Source organism: Chenopodium quinoa, unplaced genomic scaffold (genome assembly GCF_001683475.1).
Source record: "Chenopodium quinoa cultivar QQ74 unplaced genomic scaffold, ASM168347v1, whole genome shotgun sequence".
In the NCBI taxonomy this organism is placed as follows: domain Eukaryota; kingdom Viridiplantae; phylum Streptophyta; class Magnoliopsida; order Caryophyllales; family Amaranthaceae; genus Chenopodium; species Chenopodium quinoa.
Genome location: NW_018743828.1, coordinates 216,933 through 236,001, shown reverse-complemented (window position 1 = coordinate 236,001; position 19,069 = coordinate 216,933).

Below are 19,069 nucleotides of genomic sequence, written 5' to 3'. Positions count from 1 at the left end.
CTTAAGAATTTATTAAAAAATTACTCTTTTAATATTTTTTTAAACCCAGCCTCCTCTTCTCATTCTCATTCTCATTCTCTCTCCTCTCCATCTCCTAAGTTTCTTTCTGTATGATCTCCGCCTCCCTCTTTCTCTATCATCTCCGCCTCCCCCCTTCTCATTCTTTGTCCTTGGTTTTTGAAGTCCAGCGCCACCCACCCCCAGGGCTTTTGATCGGATTCGACCACTATCAATTAATGATTTTTAGGTCGAATTCAACCATGAAAACTCCAGATCTGGGGTTTTCATGGTCGAATTTAACCATATAAACCAAACGTTGAAGATTTCATAAAGTACGTTGAGGAATTTTTTTTTTAGGTAGTGATGGTGCTGGTGGTGCGTGTGGTGGGTGTGGCTGTGCGTGTGTGATGGTGGTGGTGGTGGTGGTGGTGCGTGTGGTGCTGGTGGTGGTGCGTGGCTTAGGCTGGGTTTGTGGTGGCTGTAGGCTTAGGCGGGTTTAGGGTTAGGGTGGGGATTTCTTGATTTTCTTTCTTCAGATCTCAAAAATTTAAGCCATTTTTAAGGGCTAAAGATGGGTGGTACAGTGGTGGTGGTGGTTTGGACAATGGCAGCGGGGTGGTAGTTTAATTTAGAAGAGGGTTGAGCGGCAGCATGGGGTGGTTTAGAAGAGGGCTGCTACGGTGGTGGTTTAGATGGGGGTGGCAGCAACGACGACGACGAGTGTCGAGGGGTAGTTGAGATGAGGGCAGCAGGATCGACGGTGATGGTGGTCTGTGAAGTTTATCGTGATGGAAAAGTGTTAAGGTGGTGTTGGTGGTGGGTTTGGCAACTGATTAATTTATTTTACTATTTAATTATTATGATTTAGAAGTAGAGGAAGTATGATTTTGCCCAATTTGTTGAATAATTTGTGTAGAATTCATGATTTTGTGATAAATTAGGGGTTTTGATTTATGATCGATTGATTAGTGGAGTTTCTTGAATTTTTATGGTGTTGGTGGTGCGTGTGGTGGGTGTGGCTGGTGGTGTTGGTCGCCGTCGCTGGCTGTCGGCAGCGGGAGGGGGAAGGTGGCTGAGCTTTTTAAGAGTGGCTGGTTTTTTATTAATATTTTTTAAACAAATAATTAAAAGATTTATTTTTTAATAAATTCTTAAGAAAAAAAATATAATAAAACAAAAAATAAAATGAGTCATAGTCCCTAAACTTTTGCTTAGTCATCAAAATCCCTCAACTTTTGGCTGACAAACACCAAAGAAGGTGGTTGAGGGACTAAAAGGGCACAAATAGTTAGAGAGGGACTAAAACAGCACAAATACGATAGTTTAGGGACCGTATTTAGTCTTTACTCTTACTTATTTCTGTATATGCTACAGCTCCTTTCAGAATCGAAGGAAGTTGAAGCAGACTCTAGATCGATTTGTTGTAACTTGTAATGCCTCCTTCAAGAATGGATTACAATAGCTATGGCCCTCTATTTATATATGATAAGCGTAGACTTATGATGTAAATCTAAATCAACTTCTGGTAGTCTAAAATAATTGATGTATTTTGGAATGTAAAGAAGTCGTCCAGTGGCCGGTTCAGGTTATTCAGATATTACAGTAACAACTTTTGTTAGCTACTCCATATAATGTCGTTAGGGACTACGGTCTACGGCTAATGTGTGATTTTTTATTTTATGTTATTTCAAAGAGCGCACCCAAATAAATCATACTCAGGGTAATTATAATTATAGAGTTGCAATATTATTACTTACTTAATTGTAAGCTGTTAAATATATACCTGTTTTTTTACATCACATTAGCTAATTAAGTAATTATTAAACAAGACCATTATCAAATTAGCTAGATAACATTTTTTATTTTTAAATGATTAATACGGAGTATAATAGTATACTACAAGTTAATTAAAAGGGATATGAAACCACTCCTAAAAAACCTAGTTTCTCCTCTCCTCTTCTCTCTTCTTTTCTTCTAGGGTTTTATTTTTTCCAAATTCTTGGTTAAGCCGAAAATAGTCTAACTTCTTCGAAAATTAGACTATTTTCGACCCTTTTTCGTTAATTTTCTTTAGTTTTATAATTTAATTTTCAATAAATCTACACAAGTAATTATATTATATCCGACAAATGAGATCCAAAGGAAATATACAAAATTTCTTAAATTTTATAAAAGGATTACAATTAAATTGTCATCATTTTTGTGACGCTGTAATTTAATTATTATTATTACAATTTAACCGTCATTGTGACGCTAAAACGTTTATTTAACCTTTGTATTGTGTCAATAAAAAGAAATAAAAAACCTTTGTAGATTTTAGAGTTTGCGATTATTTTTATAGCTGTTATCGAAAAACCATTGTTATATGACCTTGTTTTACTAGGGAGCTTAAGACAGAAGATGTAGTTGTTAATATTGTATTTACTAGTAACTAATTCAATATGATAAAATTACCTTTTTTTTTTTTTTTTTTTTTTTTTTTGGGTCTATCTTACTCCGTATTAACGATTATAAAGAAAACCATATTGGTGAAGATGTGAATCATTAGGAATTTGTCAAGTTAGCTGAAAAAAAATAATACTACGTATATAATTTACAATCCACTTAGGCCTGGTTTAATTCACCTTATTTTTACTTATTTCAGAAAAAATAAGTTTAAATCAGAAAAAATATGTTCAGATCAGATCATCGTTTTATGTGCAGTTTTTTATCGCTAAATATCTTTAATTTCATAATGATGAAAAAATTTATAAAAATCACATATTAATAAAATGCACATTATTACGATTCTAACAAGACCTCACTTGATAGATTTTTTCCGTATAGATTATAGTATATTTATTGTCAAAGTTTGGTTAAATCTGACATTCAGATCAGATCAGATCAGTTCAGATAAGTAAATATAAGGTGAACTAATAAGGCCTTACTTAATCCCTTTTGGGATTTAATTTACTCCAGTTAAGATAAAGTTTTGCAAAAGACAAACCAGGACCAAGATTGCGTGCAATTAAAATTACATATCTAATACTTTGAGAAACAACTAGCCAAACATCTATAATGATGAGACATGGCTGATCTGTATAAAAATTTGTGACTAATGACTACATATAAATCAAAGTTCTTGAGTTTTATTACTAAAACATGACAAACTTTTGAGAGAGCCAACCTCGTAATCTCATTTACTACATACATAACTTGTGTTTAATTTAATAAAAATTTGCATCATCTACAACTTCCGTAGTTGGCAATTCGAACCGACAAAGAGGGCAAAAATTACTAGTATGAAGCCATTCAACGATACAACCCTCATGAAAGTCGTGTTTACACGGCATTGTTACCTTGAATCCTCCCTCATTCTTGTTATCATACAGTTCTTCGAGACATATAGCACAATTAGCACACTCGTAATTCTTGATGATCGACCTCGCCAACGCCTTGATTGACACCTTGTTTGCCGGAGTAGGCTTCACCTCATCATCCTCGAACGACTCTGACTCCACCCACGCCCTTACCTCCTCATCATCTTCGCAAACACGATCGATATAAATAGGTACGTCCCATACATACCAATAATCCCGATTATAATCGAAATCCTTAGAGAGAATTAATTGACGATGAACATAATTTTTAATATCTTGCAAATATTCGACGGAACTTTCCTCACTATGACCCAAAGACTTGATTAAGCTGACATTATCAAAGTGGCAACGACGACAAAAGGGGCTAAAGGGATCCAACACGCCGCTATTAGTGCTGGTGGGACGGTATGGTGTGATTGGAACCACGGAGAGTTGGCCGGCGTCGTCGGCTTCATAAGTAACCAATCTTTCATACTGTTGGAGCTTCAATTTGCATTCAATCTTGACACAATCACAACGATTGGAAACTTGTTGGTGAGAACAAGGAAATTCAGGAAATCGAAAGGTAGTCATTATTATTATTATTATTATTATTATGGGAAAAGAATTTGATTGAAAGCTAATAAATGGCCTTAATCTATCGTGATTTACATTTGGCTTTCAAGTGTGTGGACGTTTATATAGGAAAACAAAAGGCATTAGGTTAAGACATAATTAAGATAGCTTAATCTCCACGTTTATATTTTGCAAATATGGAAAATAATTAATGTGTTGATTTATCCTTATCATGCTATTAGATATTTGTAAAACAATGTTATTTATGTTGATTTATTATTATTATTATTATTATTATTATTATTATTATTTATTATTATGGAAAATCTATGTTATATATTTTTTTTGAAATAAATGGATTCATAAATAAAGTCATATGACATCTACAAAGAGATTTAAATCTAATGAATACATAATAATTGAATCAATATATCGCTGTGATATACGACCTTCATCGCCAAGGGGTCTATTGATCTGTTATATTGTACGGAGTAACATATAATTTTTTTTAAAAAAAAATGTATAATAATAATAATAATAAATAATAAATAATAATAATAATAATAATAATAATAATAATAATAATAATAAAAAATAAATAAATAAATAAATAAACTGATTTGTTATTGGCAAAGCAATTATGGAGGTTACATCATAATCCGGGGACTCTAATTCATTCTATTCTTAAAGCAAAATATTTTAAGAATTGTGAGGTTCTCGATGCTACTTGTGGCTATGATCCTAGTTATGCTTGGAGGAGTATGTGGGGTTCTAAGGGGTTGATTTTGGAGGGTTTGAAATGGAGAGTGGGGAATGGGAGTGCCATTAATGTGTGGTCTGAAGCGTGGTTACCAGGTAGCTCCACGGCTAGTGTTCCAACTCCGAATGCATCTAGTGAGATGGGATTAAGAGTTAGTGATTTAATTGATCACGGCGTGCGGAGTGTGGGACGTGAGCATGATCCACAGCAACTTTAATGACGATGATTCGGCAAAAATCCTCACAATTCCATTGTCTCTCTCCGTACAGCCCACCCGATAAGAAGTTTTGGTGGCCGTCAAAGAATGGTGTTTACTCTGTAAAATCCGGGTATTGGCTATGCAAGAAAGTGCCGGTTGTGATGCAAGGGTCTGATATGAATGAGGTTTGGAGATTGATTTGGTCTTTGGTATGCCCTCCGAAGCTCAAACATTTTCTGTGGAGGGCATGTAAGGGGTTCTTAGCTGTCAAGGAGAGATTGTTCTATCGTCACATTGTAACGGATAGCACTTGTAGCATTTGCAATGCCCATGAAGAGACCATTCTCCACGCCACTTTTGACTGTACAGCAGCCAAAGAAATCTGGGCAGCAAGCCCTCTTAGTTCCCAGATTGATGCAGCGCCCTCTAGTAGCTTTGTTGAACGTTGGCTTTGGTGTGCAAAGAATGTAGGGAGGGATGAGTTAGTGACAATATCAACACTTGTATGGGCGGCATGGCACTGCAGAAATCAGAGCATATTTGAGCAAGCTAACTTCAGTGCGGTAGATGTGGCAAGAGGATGGATGCACTTTGTTAGAGAAAGCAACGATTATGCTGCAAAGGTTAGTAATGGTGCGGCTCCAACTGTCACCAATAATTCGTGGAGTTGTCCGGTGAGTGGGGTGGTAAAAATTAACTGCGATGTGCATATGGGTGTGAAGACAGGGTTGGGAGTTGTAATCCGAGACGAACAGGGCTCTCTGCTAGCGGCTGGTGTGCGTCAGTTAGGGGCTGGGTGGGAAACAGTGATGGCTGAAGCGGTAGCATGCAGGTTTGGTTTGCAATTGGCGAGAAGGCTGGGCTACTGTGATGTGCACCTCGAGACCGACGCTATGGAGGTGGTGAAGGCAGTCAAGACAAGAGCAACAGGCTACTCTCCTATCTTCCTTTTATATGATGACATTTGTAACTTGGCTTCGGTTTTTAATTATTTTTCGTTCTCTCATATTAAGCGTGCGGGTAATACTCTAGCCCATAATGTTGCAAGATGGGACACTAGAGGTTGTAACGAATATGTTTCACTCGGTCCTTTTCCCCAGAGCTTGACAACTTTGGCGGAAATTGATCTTCTCTAATGGTAATTCGCAGCTTGTTTTAAAAAAAAAAAAAAAAAAAAAATTAAAAAGATACGGAGTATCTTTTAAAACAATGTCGGTGAAGCATTTGTTAGTTTGTCAAGTACTCAAGTTAGAGGATAATTTTTTTTATCCTATTCAGTATCCTCAGCCCCTCTCTAACCACAACTTGATTTTGTGGAGCTATCTTTTCCATTTTAATAACAACAATTATTATGACTAAATTTCAATTACTTCAATTTCCTTGTTCCCACCAACAAAAAAGAAGCTCGCTCCCATCATCCTATCATCATTATCGTGTCAAGATTGAATGTAAATTGAACTTCCAAGAGTTTGAACGATTGGTTACTTATTGTGTTGACGACATTGACCAACTCTCCGTCGTACCAATCACACCATACCGTCTCTCTAACAGCACCTCAACAGATTCCTTTAGCCCTTTTTGTGATTATTGTCACTCTAATATTGTTGACTTGATGAAGTCTTTTGGTCATTGTGATGGAAGTTCTGAAAAGTTGTGGCAAGAAGTAAAAGATTATGTTTATAATGAGTTAAGTAGTCTTATATCTAAGGAATTAGATTATAGTCAGGAGCATTGGTGGGATATACCTGCTTATACTGATCGTGTTTGCGATAATACGGAGGTGTTAAGGGCGTGGGTGAAGAGGGAAGCGGCCTACTCCGGCAAGCAAAGTTGATGATTCGACACGTTAAATTAAGAATCAAACACAACATATGTTAGGAAATTAATCTCAAATTCTCAAAAGTTGTTCATGTTAGTTTATTTGATTGTTTATATTACTCTTACTTTTATTTTAGTTTAATATGGTTGTTATTTTGGAATGTTCATTCGCTAGGGTTATAAATTTTTAATTTGTTCAAGTTATAAAATATTAAAGATAGCCACCAGATCTGCCGTGAACCTATTATTCGAGTTCAGCTATGTTAGAATGGAAGCCAACGAAGTGGTACACAATCGGATCTTTTACTAAAATGACTAATTTAACAAAAGTATTTACCAAAACGGCTAATTTTAAAATTTAATTCCCAAACTAGCTAAATTTATTGATTTGAAATAATATTATTTATATTTATATTCCTTTGAACCGGTACACTTGATGGTTTTTTTTTTTTTTTTAATTTTATTTAAAAAGAATTAGTTTCTTTTTTTTTTTAATTTTTGATTTTATATAAATTATAATGCCGTGGTTTAAAATATCCCATTAATTATATGCAACAATTCTCAATTTTTACAAAAGTTACACAAAATAAATAGTCACACAAAATGTTTATATTAGCCGACATTAACAAAGAGTACGAGTATACAATTAATAGACATGAAAAAGATGATTAATACCTTAAAATCCCTTATCGTCGAATAAATTTGGGGTAGTCTTGATAGAACAGTACTACTTGAAATTCCAAATATTTGAGATTGATATGATCAAGATGACAAATTAGGGTTTTTTTTTTTTGATCGAAATAAGGGTTTTGCGAGTCTGTAACTGTTTGCGTTCTTCGTAGTTTTGTATATTGCTTAAATTTTCTAACTTAACTAAAAAAATCTTTAAGAAAATAAAAAACAAAAAAAAGAGAACCAAACCGGTTCAAAGGAAATAAGAAATAGATAAATTCCTTCCAAGTTAATAAATTAGCTAGTTTGGGAATTAAATTTAATAAATAGCCGTTTTGGTAAATACTTTTGTCAAATTAGCTGTTTTGGTAAAAGATCCCACATAATCTGGCGCAACAGGCGATTGAAATGGAGGGTGAAATAATTATACTCATTAAAAAATAAAACATTTTTTTTTGGACGAGGATTAAAAACAAAACTTGATTATGATACTATTTAGACTAAATATTTTATAAGCAGTTAAATAGAGATAGTACACGCATCAATTATATACGCAAATAACAAATATTTGCAGATTTACATTATTACAATAAACTTAATTAATCTTGGATTAAGGCCCTGTTCTCTTCACCTTTAAAAAAATAATATTAAGTAAGACCCTGTTTGATTCACCTTAATTTTGCTGAACTGAAATTATTTTTACTGAACTGAACTTATTTTTACTGAACTGAAATTATTTTTACTGAACTTAAATTAATTTTACTGAACTGAAATTAATTTTACTGAACTGAAATATTTTTACTGATTTTCTATTATAATTCTTCTTTAAGAAAACTGAATTTTACTGAACTGAACTTATTTTTACTGAACTGAACTTAATTTTACTGAACTGAACTTATTTTTACTGAACTGAAATTATTTTTACTTAATATTATTTTTTTAAGGTGAATCAAACAGGGCCTAAAAATAATTTCAGTTCACTAAAAATAAGTTCAATTTTGTAAAATTAAGTTCAGTTGAGTAAAAGTAATTTTAGTTCAGTAAAAATAAGTTCAGTTTAATAAATTCAGTTTTCTTAAAGAAGAATTATAATTGAAAATCAACAAAAATAATTTCAGTTCAGTAAAATTAATTTAAGTTTAGTATAAATAATTTAAAGTTCAGCAAATATAATTTTGTTTCAGTAAAAATAATTTAAGTTCAGCCAATATAATTTTGTTTCAGTAAAAATAATTACAGTTCAGCAAAAATAAGTTAAAGAGAACGGAGGCTAACTCGAGTTAAGATTAAATTTTGTAAAGTATAGACCAAGATCAAGATAGAATTTTGTGGAAATTAATACGGAATAGATACTCCAAAGAATAAATTTTCAACAAAGAATTATCTAAAATAACAAGATAGGTAGCTATGAAAATATTTAATTAAGATAACTAATTAAACAGTAAAGATCTTAATTGATGAGTACTAATAAACACTAATTATAAACCAGTAAACCGTGACAAACTTTTGAGCGAAACCAATCTCGTCGTCTCATATACATAAGTTGTGCTTGGTCTTAGCCAATTTTAATTATCAGCTACTGATGTTGGCAATTCAAACCGACAAAGAGGGCAAAAATTACTAGTATGAAGCCATTCAACGATACAACCCTCATGAAACTCGTGTTTACACGGCATTGTTACCTTAAGTGTTCCCTCTTTCTTGTTATCATAAAGTTCTTCAAGACATACCACACAATTAGCACACTCGTATTTCTTGATTATTGACCTTGCTAACGCCTCGATTGACACCTTGCTTGCCGGAGTAGGCTTGACCTCGTCATCCTCAAACGACTCTAACTCCACCCATGCCGTCAACATCTCATCATCCTCGCAAATACGATCAGTATAAGTAGATATGTCCCATTCATACCAACAATCCCCATCATAATCAAATTCTATAGAGTTAATTATCTCATTACAAACATAATCTTTTATCCCTCGCAAGTTTTTATTGGAATACGTTTCACTGTAACCCAAAGACAACATTAGGTTGACATTCTCAAAGTAGCATTCACCACAAAAAGGGTTAAAGGGATCCAATGATGTGTTGTTGCCGGAGATACGGTATGATGTGATTGGTACGACGGAAAGTTGGCCGACTTCGTATTCTTCATAGACAACCAATCGTTCAAACTCTTTCAGATTCAATCTACATTCAGGCTTGATACAATCACAAGAATTTAAGTGAGAACAAGGAAATTGAGGAAACTCAAATGTAGTCATTATTATTATTATAAGAAAAGAAAGATAAAAAAAAATTCGAACTTTTTTTTTTAATGGACGGGATTAATTTTTATTTGATTGAAAGCTAAATTGTGAAATACCTTTGGGTTAGAAGGGTGGGGACGTTTATAACTTAAGCTCCACGTTTATATTTTGTAAATATGGAAATTAATGTGTTAATTTATCTTTATCAGGCTATTTATTAGATATTTGTAAAACATAAAAAAAAAAAATTATTTTATGTTATGTTGTATCCAATAATAACAACCTATAATAATAACAATAATCAAGAAACTCAAGGAATAATTATTACTGTTTCGGGGTTTTCTGATGTCCTGCGGGAGAGTTACAATTCCGAGACTGGAACCGGACGCCTGTACCTGCAAAACAACGGAGACTCCTGGTGGTGGGAGCTCCGCCTCCAACGGTCAAGTTAGTACTTGATTAAGGAGTAATTAATGCGGAAATTAAAGTGATTGGGTCTCTCTAGGTGAGAGTGTTTAATGTAGGTAATCTGCTTTGTTAGCGTGATCATCCTGTTATCTCTGTCCTCCCCCTTAATGAGGATTAAGGGAGGTATTTATAACTTTGGGAAACGTGCCAATCCTAGGTTTAGGTTAACCTCGGGCTGATTGGGCTTCCCTCGGAAGTTGGGCCTGGGTGGCCGGTTTCTCCATTAGGCATGGAGTATGCCACGTGTCATGACATAATAGGTCCAAGGTGGACGAATAAGCGTGTGCCACGTGGCAAGCCCTGACATTTCCAACTGGGGGACACTTGGCAGGACCTGATTGGCCCACGTGGCGCATTCCGATTGGTGGGAGCAAAATCCCCTAATCATTTGCCCCTCACAGGTGGCACGTGACTGGTCACGTGTTACCTGTGACAGGTGCCGCACTGTAACAGGCGACGGCCTGCTACAGGTGTCACTCGGCGAAAGGCCGAGAGATTCTCCCGCCCAAATTTTGAATTCTGGAAGTGACCCTTCGCCTTCTCACTTCGCTTATATAAAGGAGTGTTGACTTCAGTCATTTTCACACTTGAGAACTTTGTGAGAGAACATTCGGACCCCTGAACTTGCTCTGACATTTTGGACCCTTTCTGCCTACCGCCTGCTCTGACAAGCCGACTGCACAAGGATTTTCAGAACTTCATCAATCGTCACTCGTTCAGGTAACTGTCGGTTCTCTTACTCTTAATTTTCTTTTTATTCTTTTTTGAAATGGCACCACGGAAGCACACCACACAACCTAGGTTAGTGATCAGCCGGTCACCGGGGACGGCTGAATCTAGGACTAGGAGTGCCGCCTGCCCTTTTCCGGACCCATCTTTGCCCTTTATACAAAGTCCGACTGTATCTGTATCTATGCAGAGCATGATGGACAGAACAAAAAAGACTGCCAGGATCTCAAATTCAGACGGCTCCTCCCACAGGGTGCCGATTAGTGAAACATCTGACCAGGCGCCAGATGCGGAAGTGAAACAAAGCGGCTTGAAAGCCGGCAGTTCTGAGGGAGGAGTCAAAGTGACCCCTTCCCTTTTTACAGTTGACAATTCTTCATTCTCTCCTGCTCCTTTTAAAGGAGAGGAGGCGGGCCCCTCCGGGAGAGGGGAGGAGTCGTCCTCTTCGGACTCGTCAGAGGACGATTCCGAGTCTAGCTCTTCTGGCCATGCTTCTCTGGACACAGAAGAGAAAAAAAGTCGCCTGCAAGAGGCGAGGCTTTCTCACGCAGTTGAGAAGGGGGACGATTGGGCGGAGCCATCCGCCTCTTACCGAGAGCAAAATACCCCCTACTACTGCACGGTACCTCGGGGCCGGATCACGGCCATGCAAGAGAAAGTGGAGAGCTTTATCGCAAACCACACAATGGGACCCAGCTTTTTAGTGTTTGTGCCGGATCCAGAAGACACAGTCGTCTGGTTGGCTGGTACCAGTTATGATAGCGCCTGCTTTGGCTGCTACGAGGCGGCCATCAAGGCTGGGCTGCGCTTCCCACTACATCCGGCTGTTCAGCGGATCTTGGATGGGTATGAGTTGGGGTTATGGCAGTTAGCCCCGAACTCCTGGGTCAATGTACTCGGCTATGTGGCCGGGTGCGAACTGCACGGGGTGGAGCCGAGCTTCGAGGCTTTCGCCCACATGAACTACCTCAGCCGGACCCCTAAGGCAGGCGGTACCGGCTGGTATCAATTGACGAGCCACAGGGGCTACCTCATGACGAGAGGTAAAGCAAACAAATGGAAGGACTGGCGGAGCACCTTCCTCATCATTGAGAGTTCAGACACAGAGCTGAACAAGCGCTTCAACAGGTGGAACAGGAATCCGCCCCTTCTTGCAGGCGGCCGCAGCATGCCGCCTGTTCCCCCCCAAGGCTAAGAAAGAGATCCTAGATAAAGGACTCTTCAAAGTAGAGTCGAAGGTGAACTCTACTTCAGGGGTACGAGAGCAAGTACCCCTGCACTGCGTCCCGAGCTTCAAATGGCTCTACGATGAGTACTTTTTGGCCGCCTGTGGCCTCAGCAGTCGGTGCTCAAGAGGTAGTCGGCTTGTCGAATACTCTGTTGTTCCATTCATTTCTTTTTATGACTTATTAACTTTGTTATTTGTTTTTGCAGCGGACGCCATGAGAAAAATTACCGCCTCCAAGACTGCGGCGGCCATATTGCGGGCCTCCATCATGCAACAAGCTTCAACCGACTCCCCCAACAAGGGGGCACCCTTGGTGGGCTTCGAACCTTTCACCCTCTTTTTGGAGTTGTGTTTATGCATATACTGACTTTTTTCTTCTTTTTTAGACGGGCGCTCCAAGAGCTTCTTCTTCCCAACAGCCGGACCCCAAGGCCCGGAGGACGACTGTTGCGAGCTCTCCTGGTTCTGCCAGGAAACATGCGGCGGCTGAGAAACAGCCGGCCACTTCTTCTAAAACTCCAGCTGGGCCGCCTAGAAGTATGAAGTTGTCCTTGTAAATTTTAGACTTGCTCCCTTTTTTTACTAGGTCTAATCCGTTTGTTTATGCTTGATGCAGCCGGCCCTCAGGAGCCTGACTTGGTCGAGGTGGCCAAGTCTATGATCAAGGCCGTTCCTCCAGCTGAAAGGGAGGCGGTCAGGGGTGTCGGCACCCTTGACCTAGACGGGATTGCAGGGGTCCTTGCTGAGGTATACTTAGCTTATTTTTGAGTATTTGATTTACAGGTCGCCTGTTTTCTTTTTGTTTGGAAACTGACGCCTGTTCCTTTTTACTTAGGCCCTGCTCCGAGTGAACGGCCTTCGCAAGCCGCTTGACCGGAAGAACAAAGAGGTAAAGGCTGCAAAAGCTATGGCCGCCTTTGACTGTGATAAGGCAATGTTTCAAATTGCCCAAAATGAAGTTCTGACCATTGATATTCTTTATTATCAGGCGCAGGCTACCGCCGCTATCCGGGCTTAGTTAGAGGCGGCCCAGAAGAGGAATGGCGAGCTGGAGGCGACCATCAACAACCTCAAGGCCGAGCTGAGACCTCTTCGCCACAAGATGTCCTCATACGAAGCCTTGAAGAAATCCTTGGCCAACGTAAAGGAACGCCTGGTGACCCAGGAAAAGAGTCTTACTCAGGAGCTCTCGGAAAAGGCCGAGCAAGAAAAGAAAGAGCTGGTCCGGGAGATGATGGAAGACTCTGCTCAAATCCAGCGCATGACTTGGGGCCGCCTCTTCCCCAATGCCGACTTTGCCTCATGGGAAAAAACGTACCGCCAGTGTTCTAACACATATAATCAAGAGATCCTGGCGGCTGCTGAGGAAGAGGCGTTGGAGGAAGCGTTGGAGGAGGAGGAGCCGGTAGTGGCGCTTGTGCCGCTTAGGGGTAATGCATCAAAGAAGGATGCAGCTGAAGCCGAGTCCAGCAAGAAGAGTGCTGACCAGGCGGCAGCTACTAATATTGAAGATCTGCCCCCTTCTTAAGCTTTATGTCTTCTTTCCACGGTCTGCGTGCCGTTTGTTTTGTATTTACCCGGCCAGGGGGCCGGGGCTCTGAATATTTTGCCGGTCTTTAATGACCGGCTTCTTTTTAATGAATTTTTTGTTTTGCTTCAACTTTGTTCAAGTATTCTGATATCCAATTGTACACTATACCGACTGTTTTACATGGCCGATAGTTGCAGACAGGTACGGATAGTTAGTCACGCCGCCTATGCCCCTGGACGACTGGTTGTCTGTTTCCAGGCTAGACAATCAGTCGGCCATTTATCCAATCGGTATTCGAACCATTTTAAAGACTGGATCCCCTTTAGGCAGGCGGTCCTTTTATTGTAAAATTAACCAAGTAGGAAAGTGGTTTGACCAAGTAAACATGATTGTTACCTAGTCGCCAAGTAACTGAGTAGTAGAGGTATCAAGCGGTGGGTACCGGTTGTTCGCCTTTATTCTCCAATGTTTGTTGGCTTTTAACTCATAGGTTGTTAACCTAGCAGGAGTAGTGGTTGAGAGCCCCTGTTTGCTAAAAACAGGCGGACGACTCATACCTTTTAGGCTCCATACTAAGTTTGAGGGAGTGACTAAAGTAAACATAGGAGTTACTTAGTCTCCGTCACACTGTAGCTTGAGTAGTAAAGGCACCAGGCGGCGGAGGCTGGCTGAACCTTTTGATTCGCCAATGTTTGTTGGCTATTAACCCGAGTGGTTACCTAGTAGGAATAGGGGTTTGAGTGCCCCTGTTTGCCAAAAAACAGGCGGTCTACTCAAACCTTTTAGGTTCCATACTAAGTTTGAGGGAGTGACTATGAGTTAACGTTGGTGTTACTCAGTCGCCGTCACTCTTGCTTGAGAAATAGAGGTACCAGGCGGCGGAGGCCGGCTAGACCCCTTGATTCGCCAATGTTTGTTGGCTATTAACTCAAGAGGTACCCCCTGCATTTGTCCCAAGTAATACAGGCGGTCATCTGACTCAGATGTCAACTACTACCACTGGTTTGGTTAGTGATACAGTTATCCTTGTCTCAAAAACGGCTACGTGGTTGCCCTTGGGGGCAGTCGTATAGGTGTCGTGTAATTAGTTTATAGAGCAATGTTCCACCTAAAAGGGAGCTGCTCTCTGCGACGAATTTCATCCGGAGGGATGCCGCCGGACGCCTGCTATGATGTTGGGACAGGTCGTATTAGTTTTGAAGATTGGATCAGTTGGCTTGGCGCCTGGTCTGATCATTCGGCCTGTGGCCTTGGTTAGTCCTTTGGTGGACGCAGATGCTAAGTAAGAGGAGGGCAGCCGCCTGTTAGGCACAGGGTCGGCCAGGCCCTAATCTTTTTTAGCTAAGTATAAGGGGGGTGGTTGTGTGTTTGGAACCAGTCGGCCCTCTTCTATGGAGAGTAGCCGACTATATGTCCAGACGGCATGCCCCTATGGTGATAGAGTAAAATATTCAATGTAGAGTAGCCGACTGTAAAGGTACAGGCGGCATGCCCCTCTGAAGATAGAGTGAAATACTCAATGGAGAGTAGCCGACTGTAAAGGTACAGACGGCATGCCCCTCTGAAGATAGAGTAAAATACTCAATGGAGAGTAGCCGACTGTAAAGGTACAGGCGGCATGCCCCTCTGAAGATAGAGTAAAATACTCAATGGAGAGTAGCCGACTGTAAAGGTACAGGCGGCATGCCCCTCTGAAGTAAGAATAAAAACTATGGAGAGTAGCCGACTGTTTGTTAGTAGGCGTGCCCCTCTTAGTACAAAATTGAATATTAAGTATGCAAACTTTTATTAAGTAGCCCTTGACTATTTACATCATTCAAAAGAAATATGATCATCCGGCAGGGTACCGTTTGTCAGATATGCCCTGATTGGATCCATCCAGGTTGAGCTTCTGTCTAGGATGCCTTTCTCTTCTTGCCGCCTGCTTCTTGAACATGCGCACTCTCCTTGACATTGTCAAGGTCTGTTTTTCCACCACTTGACCCAGTGGCCATAGCAGTGGGTTTGACATCCGAGAGATAGCACTCTCGGGCCATCTTCTGATCTCCCCTTAGGGACCCGACTGTTCCATTATCCCTCTCAAACTTGAGCAACATAAGAGATGGGATTATAACAGCCTTGGACTTATTCAGGGTTGGTCGTCCCAGAATCATGTTGTAGGCCAAGAGTTTTTCTACTACCAGGAACCGGACTACCATGTGTCGTCCTTCCCCTTTTTCGCCCAGGCGGATGGGTAAATCCACTCGTCTTAGTGGGTGGACGACTCCTCCTCCAAACCCTACTAAAGGGTGGGACGCCGGATGTATGCAATCAGTCTGATATTTTAGTTTCGACAGACATTTGCTACTGACGAGATCTGAGGAGCTTCCGGTATCTATGAGGATTCGGCCAACTCTCTGGTTGGCCACTTTACATTCAATAACAATAGGGTCGTCATGCGGCCCTCTTACCCCTCCTAGATCTTCTTCAGTGATGACAATCTCAGGAAATGAATATTTGGAGGGCCGTTCTTGGTGAACGGAATTTACATCTAACCGTCTGATGTTGTCTTTGTTGCCCCTAATAGTGGGGCCGCCTCCTGAGAAGCCGCCTGCAATGGTGTAGACGACTGCATCATCTGTATCGGAGCTGTCGGCCTGTTGATTCTTTTTGGTCGACTGCTTTTTTGAGGAAGTGTTCCTCGTAGATTTCTTGACATAAGTGTCAAGATCACCTTGCTCAGCCAGGCGGTCCAGATACCGCATGAGACTGATGCAGTCATTGGTGTGATGACCAACATCTTCATGATAAGCACATAATTTTTCTTGGTTCCGGTTATTTGCAGAACCCTTCATGGGGACCGGCTTCTCAATTGAGATCCGTCCCTTGATTTCTTTTAGGATAAACTGGTTATCCTTGTTAAATGCATACTTTGGGGAGTATGGTTTGAATTCTTTTTTCTTTTTCTGGGCCGGCTGTTCAGCCGCCCAGACCTCTTTTCTTTTCTCGTCTTTGTTGGACGACTGCTTCTGTCGTCCTTCTCTTTTGTCGGACCTTTTACCGTCCGACTGTTTTCCCGTACTACAAAGATCAGTTGCCTGTATATAGGCTTCCGCTTCAATCAAGGCCTCTTGAAGAGTCGCCACCCTCTTTCGGACCAAATCAAATTTGAAGGTCGACCCGTCTTTGAGACCTCTGAAAAAGTCAGTATAGGCTACTTCATCCGGTAACCCTTGAATCTGTATTCTCATCAGGTTAAACCGCCTGATGTAAGAACGAAGCCCCTCCTTCTCGCCCTGCTGAATTGTTCCTAAATCAAGGGTCGTCTTCTTCGCAGGGATGTTCATGGCAAAGTTGGAGGTGAATAAGTAAGCAAGCGTCCTGAAGCTATTTACACAACCAGTCGGCAGGTTGCCGAACTATTGTTGTGCGATTCCTTTGAGAGTCGCTGGGAAACACTTGCACCAAGTGGGATCATCCAACCCTTGAAGGTACATCAGGTTGGTGAAGGCCATAAGATGGTCTTCTGGGTTAGTAGTGCCGTCATAGGCGCCTACTAATACATTTTTCACTTTGGCCGGCTGAGCGGTTTCAGTAATTTCCTTGGAGAAGGCCGACGGCTGTTCACCAAGTCTAAGCAACCGTAGCTGTCAGTCCATAGGTTGGACATTTTTTGCTGCTTGTCCACCAAACGGAGGTGGCTGTAAAAAATACTGTTGTTGCGGTACAAATGGTAAGTTTGGTACCGCCTGGTCGCTATGAAAGCCGGACTGACGGGAGGTGCCGCCTGACTGACTCTCACGATACGACTGAGTATGCCTCATTGAGGTATTTTGCAGACTGTCTTGGAAGTTTGAAGTAGAGGCCGACTCTGACAATCGGTCACTCTTCTTCTGCTCTAGCAGTAGCCGAGCGTCTGTGTATGATTTCCTCGACCCGTTCGCCTGAATATGACGAACAGGTTTCCTATTTCCTGGAGTAGGAAAACGGTATTTTGTGAAATCAAGGGCAGGTGGCTCCCGCTTCCTAGATTTAGGATGAGGAGTCACCTCTCGCCCTTGAACTGGCTTCCTCTTCTGTGAAGTGGAGGGTTTCTTAGCCGACTGCTCCTTGTCCAGAGCAGGCGGCTTCTGTTTGATCAACTCTTGAATTTTTCCCTTGAAGTCCCTCATGAAGGTCATGAGTTCGTTCCTTGTGATGGGAGCAGACCCATCAGTCGGCTGCTGCCGAACAGGCGGTGCGCCTGCTAGCTCGCTTCCTGTATGAAGATGTTACCGTTCCCTCCTTTCGGTATGACGGGTACGTCGGGCCCTTAGGGTCCCGTCTGAAGCTGTGTGAGCTTCAACTTCAAATTCATTCTCAGTATCGTGGTCCGACTGAACTTGAGGGTCGTCTAGGGGACGCCTCTCTTCAGAAGTCGGTACAAACGTGGATGCCATCTCAGAAGTACTCTCCCCACAGACGGCGCCAAATGTTTCGGGGTTTTCTGATGTCCTGCGGGAGAGTTACAATTCCGAGACTGGAACCGGACGCCTGTACCTGCAAAACAACGGAGACTCCTGGTGGTGGGAGCTCCGCCTCCAACGGTCAAGTTAGTACTTGATTAAGGAGTAATTAATGCGGAAATTAAAGTGATTGGGTCTCTCTAGGTGAGAGTGTTTAATGTAGGTAATCTGCTTTGTTAGCGTGATCAGCCTGTTATCTCTGTCCTCCCCCTTAATGAGGATTAAGGGAGGTATTTATAACCTTGGGAAACGTGCCAATCCTAGGTTTAGGTTAACCTAGGGCTGATTGGGCTTCCCTCGGAAGTTGGGCCTGGGTGGCCGGTTTCTCCATTAGGCATGGAGTATGCCACGTGTCATGACATAATAGGTCCAAGGTGGACGAATAAGCGTGTGCCACGTGGCAAGCCCTGACAGTTCCAACTGGGGGACACTTGGCAGGACCTGATTGGCCCATGTGGCGCATTCCGATTGGTGGGAGCAAAATCCCCTAATCAATTACTATGTAATTAGCTTAGATAAACAAGTTAACTATTAAGAGTCTGTTCACATTTAGTGATCGAGCTAAACTAAACTAAACTGATTGGAGCTGAACTGAACTAGATTAAAGATAGGTTGCTTTTTAATTAACTACCTTTTTCTTTAAAAAAAAAATTTACGTTAATGGGGCCTACTTCTTCGCTTACTCACCCAATTAATAACAAACATGGTTTAGTGATTATGAAATTCGAAGGGTTTGAGCTAGCTAGGAAGTATTAGTCGATAATTGGGCCACTATAAATCTAATGTGAAAATTTTAAGGTGCAGGCGGTTGTACCTTGCTTGGTACAGCCAAAAAACACAAAAAGAACAAGTAACTATTTTGTAAAGAACATATACTTGTTTTGTAATGAACATCCAATTATATATATATATATATATATATATATATATATATATATATATATATATATATATATATATATATATATATATTTTCATATCTAAACAACATCTGTAATATTAATAATGAACATGATA